This window comes from Magnolia sinica, chromosome 8, assembly GCF_029962835.1.
Source record: "Magnolia sinica isolate HGM2019 chromosome 8, MsV1, whole genome shotgun sequence".
Taxonomy (NCBI): Eukaryota; Viridiplantae; Streptophyta; class Magnoliopsida; order Magnoliales; family Magnoliaceae; genus Magnolia; species Magnolia sinica.
Window position 1 is genome coordinate 40,314,825 of NC_080580.1, and position 7,150 is coordinate 40,321,974.

The 7,150-nt window shown below is 37.9% G+C and overlaps 1 non-coding gene across 1 annotated transcript; it reads right to left on the reverse strand.

The window, feature by feature from the left end:
• Positions 1–6,227: 6,227 nt before the first annotated feature.
• Positions 6,228–6,334, reverse strand: LOC131254489 (small nucleolar RNA R71). Its single transcript, XR_009175602.1, has one exon. It is a non-coding gene; the product is annotated as a small nucleolar RNA R71 (small nucleolar RNA).
• Between the last annotated feature and the right edge of the window lie 816 nt (positions 6,335–7,150).

Sequence of the window (7,150 nt, forward strand, 5' to 3'; positions counted from 1 at the left end):
TTTTGCAGCAATTCCTTTTTGTTCTTAGATATTCCAAGTCTTTTAACTACTTTGATGCTATGAATATAAAGTTGATTGTAAGCTTCTTGTAGTTTGTTTTGATATTCTTCTTCTTCCTTTTCCAATTTCTCATTATCTGACAAAAATGATTCAGTGACTTGCAGATTCTTAGTTGCAATGGGAATGATTGGAGTAGTGGAGACTATAAGAATTTTCAAGGATTTCTGGTCTCCATCACTCTCTAAGTCACTAGATTCTGAGTTTGACTCCTCTGTATCATCCCATGTGACAGCCATCGCCTTACCCTTAGTTTTTCTGTTTGGGCATTCACTAGATAGGTGTCCATACTTCTGACAGGTATAGCATTGTGGTTCTTTAGTCTTTTCACCAAATATGCCTGCCGAAGGTTTGTTGTCCACCCATCTTTCTCTGGAAGGACGGCCATGATTCTTTTGAAAGAATTTCCTGAATTGTTGTGCCAGCAAAGCTACTTCTTCATCTTCATCTTCCTTTTCACTTCCACTGTCCTCATTCATTATTTTCTTTGAAGTTTTTAGGACAGTTGTTTTGGATTTTGGGATTTGTTTGAAGTGTAGTTCAAAAGTTTGTAGGGAACCTACTAGTTCTTCTACTTTCATTTCATCAGTATTCCTACATTCTTCAATGGTTGTTACTTTGGGATTAAACCGTTCCGGCAATGATCTCAGTATTTCTTACAGATTTTAGGAACCAGAACTTTTTCTCCCAATCCACCCATGAAGTTACAAATGATATTCAACTTTGTGAAAAACTCCATAAAGGTCTCATGCTCTTCCATTCTGAGAATTTTGAACTGTGAAGTAAGGAGTTGTAGTTTAGATCTCTTCATAGTGCTTGTGCCTTCATGGGTTGTTTCCAATAGATCCCATGCTTCTTTGGATGTCCCACACATACTTATTTGATTGAATATATTTTGGGATATGACACAGTAGTGGCGTTCATAGCTTTAGCTTTAACTGTCTGTTTTTCTTTATCGAACGTCGTCCACTTTTCTTTAGGTTTGGGTTTTGTGATGGTTGTGCCACTGTCAAGTACAATTTGTTTAGTTGGTGGCACATATCCACTTTCAACTATCTCCCAAACATCATGATCCAAAGATCTCAGAAAGTAGTGCATCCTAGCCTTCCAGTATGTGTAGTTTGAGCCATCAAAAACTGGAGGCCTAGTGACTGATGAGCCCTCTCCTTTGGTCATATTCCCAACTTCAGTCAAGATCAGTCTCTAGGTGGTGAAGCCCTTAAAGAGAGACCTGCTCTGATACCAATGGAACTTGCGGTAAAGACCGCATTAGTTGAAGTAGGAATATGCCAATATGTCCTAGAGGGGGGTAAATAGGACTTTTCAAAGTTTTATGGTTTATTTAAAATCCTATTATACTAATCCTAATAGCATGCACATATTAGGATTACTCAAGGGTAACTCTACTGGCTTCCAAGCCTGGTAGAGGATCCAATCACAAACTATTTAAGAAATAAACAATATGCAAACTAGTTTATGATGGATATGACTGTGTAAGTGTGTGAAGTGTGATCACAGATATTCAGATATGAAAATATTAAAGAAAATCACACTAACAAAAGAATAGTAATCTCAAACACAGTCATTTTTAGAGTGGTTTGACTACTTCTCTACTCCACTCTCGGTAACTGCACTCAACCCTTGTGTGTAGCGGATTTCACTAAGGAGGTTTCACAGCGGTTCACCTTAAACCTAGGTTTTAAATCAGGTTCACCTTCAACCTTTACGACCTACACTGAGGCTGACTGTTTATGCTCCCTGAGCAAGGGTCAACACATAGCACCTGTTTTTAGGCACACTGGCCAAGGATCCACATAAGGAACCTCTGTTTATGCTCCCAAAAGCAAGGGTCAACACAACACACCCGGTTTTAGGGACACTGGCTAAGGATCCACATAAGGAACCTAACTGTTTATGCTCTCCATAGAGCAAGGGTCAACATAACGCACCCACCATGTATACTCCCGCCGGAGGCCTCCTATGAAGGCTTGCAAGGGTAAGAAACACCTTAGACCTAATCCTAAAAAAGAATAATCATAAGCGTCCTCTAGACTCTAATAACTTACAAATAAGTGGATGAGTCCCATTAAGAATGTTGATGAAGATCTCCTCCTTGATAATGAAGAATCTTCTGCTTCCTTGATCCGCAACAAAGAAGATGTACTAATACATGGCTTCAGGTTGGGTCAAGGTCAAGACGGAATCCTACTCTATTAAATGTTTTCCTATAAGGAAGATAGAGTGATTCCAGTCATCTATGCATTCAAGGCATCCTAGCTTAATGATTTGTCATTAAGGTAGTAGCTGAAGGATCCTTAAATGCGGAAGCTCATTCCCCAATCCACTATATTGAATATCAATGAAGAGGGTGGATTGAAGACAACAACAACAGACAAGTTCTCTTTATATAGGCAAAAGGTTCCAACAGATATAAAACGGTCACATTTATGATAGAGTTCGATATCATCGAGCAGGGTCCATATCATCTAGCGTATACTCTTGATTGCATCAACTTGCCGCTCAATGATACAAACTCAAATGTCATACACTTTTGAACCCTTTTGCCAACTAGTCGATGGAATCGAAACACATGTCGATGTCATTGGATTTTGAACACCTATATCATCAATGAGAGGTTCGATTCATCGATACTTTGAAAAATGAGAGAGACTTGCTATGAAATATTTCAAGTGTACAAGGATGATCGAGGGACCTTCGAGATCATCAGAATTTGAATGTCGATGATATCGATAGATGTGTCGAGGCATCGATAAATCCAAGGGATTTTTGTTTAAGCTTGCTAGACAGTTTCTGTCCCTATTCGATGCCAAAGAAACCGTACCAATATCATCGATATTTGAATATCGATTCTATCGAGTGACTCACGATCATAGATAAACTATCATAAAATAATTGCTGGAAGACTAAGCACCCATGATCGATAACATCGCGGGCCTTCTAATATCATCGAGATTTGAATTTCGATGGTATCGAGAAGGGCTTCGATATATCGATGCACATGTGATTTTCTTAAGTAAAAACAGGGGCACCGGAGATATGTCTATCGATATTATCGAGTCACCTTCGATGGACTTGAGATTCAAATATCGATGATATCAATAGGTATATCGATACATCGATAAATCTGTCCAGAGGTATATGTGGTTGCTAGATGTATTTTGTCCTCATATCGATGATATCGTTTAAGCATCGAGGACATCGACAACACGGGTCGATCATATCAAGATGTGTATCGATAAAATCGATAAAGCAAGAAAACATAGAGAATTTTTTGATTTTTGAAAAAGTTTTCTTAACTTAAAAACCCTATGATGTTCTAGTTTGTTTTAAGGGTTTTATATACCTGGTGTTTTGAGACATGGGATGTGAGGCTTAGATTTACCTGTGGCGAGCTTGCACACATCCGGTTGAGGTAGACGCTTTGAATTGATCGTCCTATGAGGCTCTGCAATCTAGCTGACTCAACACTCACGCTAATTGACAAACTAAGGCACTTTCAATCTCCCCCTTTGTCAATTACGTGTCAAAATACCAAAACACCCTAAACCAGCTTCTATACTAACATCCTAAATTGTGTGTACATGTTCTTTACATAATTGTACAATGTTAACAATGTCACAACACATCCAGAAGCTGCTCCCCCTAACTGCAAACTCCCTTTATCTTGGTGTAGCTGCTCCCCCTAACACCTACAGCACCATTCAAGCAGATACACAATTTTCCATTTGGGGTGTTTGAACTCTTCTCCCCCTTTTTGTCAGTCATTAACAAAGATATAACAGTTCATATTGACTGAAGTTTGAAGTATTTGAGAGAACCAACATTCAGAGGAATATGCATATAACAGATAGATGTATAATGGTCAAACAGTTGATTAATCAGACATCATTTGCAGTAAGTATGCATGCATAGCAGATTACATAAAGCAGTGATAGAAGTAGATAAACTAATGATCAAAACATCATATGCTTTCACACCATAAACTTGATGAACCAAGAGATCTCAAAACATAATCATGGTAGTAAAATTAGTGAATATAAGCAGCCATATTTAAGAAAGTATCCAATACTTATACTTCCCCAGATAGCAGTAAACTTCACGGCCCCCAACACCTAAGTATATTTTTTACTTAGAGGATATATAAAAATAAAATAAAATCACACTTGGTAGATTAGTAATGCATAACACACATATATATGAGCGAAGAGCATTCAAAAAGACATTTTATGCCCTTAACATTTCAGGGAGACTCTAGGTATGTGATGTAATGGTCATACGTTAGACAATCAAAAATCTTTACTATGCAGGTAAGGCATCAAAAATTTGTTGAGTAGCATGTTGCTAACTTACCAGCATAGTTTTGATGTCCAATAGACAAGCTTTCACTAAGAAAGATGGTTTTCCAAGGTTCACCTTCAAACCTTTACAACTGTGTTTTCAATGGGCTATCACAATTAAAAACCCCGCATTGAGATTTTTTGGCTGATCTCAGTCAAAACCAAAAATATATATTTTTTAGCTGATCTCAAAAACCAAAACTAAAAATATAAAATACTTATCTGAAGATTCTTCTTCAATGTAGCCCAGTAGAACCCCTTCTTTGAAGATGAAGATGTTCAATGTTCAATCACACAAATGGAAGGGTTCTGGGTTTAAAAGAATTTAAAATTAATTCAACCTTGGGCTACTTTGATTCAATTTCTTGGATCTCAAAAGGGATAGATTAGAATTCCCTGTTATAAAATCAGATTGAAGCAGCAAGAGATCAAGAAAATATAAATTAAAAAAGCTATAAAAGAATCTTAAATTACCGTATAATAGCTTCACAACCACAGGGACTTAACTCTTGGAATGGTGGCTCGATTATCTTGGAATGAATGAAAAACTCTGAGAAAAGGCCTCTATTTATAGGTAGAAAAACGGTTCCTTCGACTGGTCTAAGGTCTCCCTCGACTGGTCCTGAAAACAACCAAATTTCAAAAATTATGGCACGATCGGAAAAAATCGACCCTCGACTGGTCGACTATAACTCAAAATGGTTGCTGGAGTTTAAGTTGATACCTGTTCGACTGATCGAGCACTGTTCCCATGAATGGTCGAGAATGGTTTTCGACTGGTCGTGACACTACCAGAAAATTCTGAAAATTTAAGTTATTTCCTGAACTAGTCGAGGCAAATCCTAGACTGGTCGAGCCAGAGCCTGGACTAGTTGAACCAAAACCTATAAAAAGTATATTAACCTATATAGAATATGCAATATGAATGACCTAATCCTAAAGTCTTTCTAGGGTCATATATACTTGAAAGTTGAACATTGAACCATGTAACTTCAGTTGCTTCCAATTGATCTTGTACTTGAAGTTCTTGAAGCGTGATCTTGTACACTTGAAATTCTTGAACTTAATCTTGAACATTTGAAGTTCTTGAACTTGATCTTGTCCATGTAGTGCCTTTGAGCTAACATATAGATTTGAAGTAGCACATGAACTAGGTCTAGAACTTGCACTTAAGATAGTACTTTAGCTTGAACTTGAATTTGAAGCCATCCTTGAACTTGAAGCAATACTCCATGACTTGAATGTATCGCATCTTCACTTGAAGGTGAACTTTCCATCACTTCAACTTAAAGGTGAACTTTCCATCACTTCTAGAGGTCCTTCAATCCAAAGTGATTTGTCACAACGAAATTTGACAACTAAGGGTGTTAAATATATAATACAACACTTACAACAACCTCAACCTAGGGTTGAGGAAGTCCAGATGAGAATGAGGTGCATCAAGCACCCCCGCCTCGTACTTTATGAGATTATCTACAACCGGCGGGGGTGAGCATGCCCTCATGCATGGTTTTTCCAGAAAATCCAAGACACATGGATATCAAGTCATGAGTAATCCAACTCCTTCCAAAATTTCATAGGCTTGAATCTGAAAATTCATATTTACACTTGAAAGAGTTCAACGAAATCATAGCCACTCTATACTTTCCAAACGTGTCCGATGACATGGTTAGGCTGAAACTCTTTCCTCTTTCTTTGAAAGAGAAAGCCAAGACGTGGTTGCATTCACTATATCCTTAATCTATTAGTAGATAGAATGACATGAAAAGGGAATTCATAAAGAATTTTTTTTTTCTATACCATAAAATGAACACTCTTAGAAAGTTGATCATGAACTTCGCCCCAAAGGAAGATGAAACATTCTTTCAATGTTGGGAGCAGTTCAAGGATCTTGTCAGTTCATGTCCACAACATGGTTTTGAAACGTGGTACATCACGAACATTTTCTGTGATGGACTGACATCTCCCATGCGCCAATTGGTCGAGACAATGTGTAATGGGGAATTTATGAATAAAAATGACAATGATGTATGGGACTACTTTGATAAGCTTGTTGAAAACACACAATCATGGGACATCTCCCAAAAATAAAGCACCATGTCTAGGCCGACTCAATCCAAGGAGAGGGGCAGAATGTATCTCCTGAGAGAGGATGATGATATCAATGGTAAAGTGGCTAATCTCACCAAAAAACTTAAGGCCATGGAATTAAAGAAGGATAAGGGTAAGGAAACTGTTTACGGTATTTGTGTTTGCAACATTCACACAACTGAAAATTGCCCAACAACATCTTCTTTTCAATATGTACTAAATGAGCAATCTAATGCTGTAAATAATTACCAAATACCTTTCAGTGGGCACACCTCTAATACGTACAATCCTAGCTAGAGAAATCATCTAAACTTCAATTAGAGAAATGGACAAACTGCTACACCTCAAGGATTGCCTAATCAAATTCCAATTCAAGGGAAACCTCAAGAGGATCCAGTTTTAAAGCATCTTTAAAATGAAGAGCTTTTCAATCAGGGTATGTTATAAGTCTTTCAAGACCTCATAAAGGCCATGCATGGACTTGAGACTAAAAGTGCGATTGGGAACAAGGGGAGCCTTCCAGCTCAATCTCTTCCCAATCCAAAATCGCAATACCCAAGCTCTTCAAATCAGATGGAGCAAGCTAAATCTATCACCACTCTTAGGAGTGGGAAGACCATTGCCAAAACCATTCCGGTTAGGGC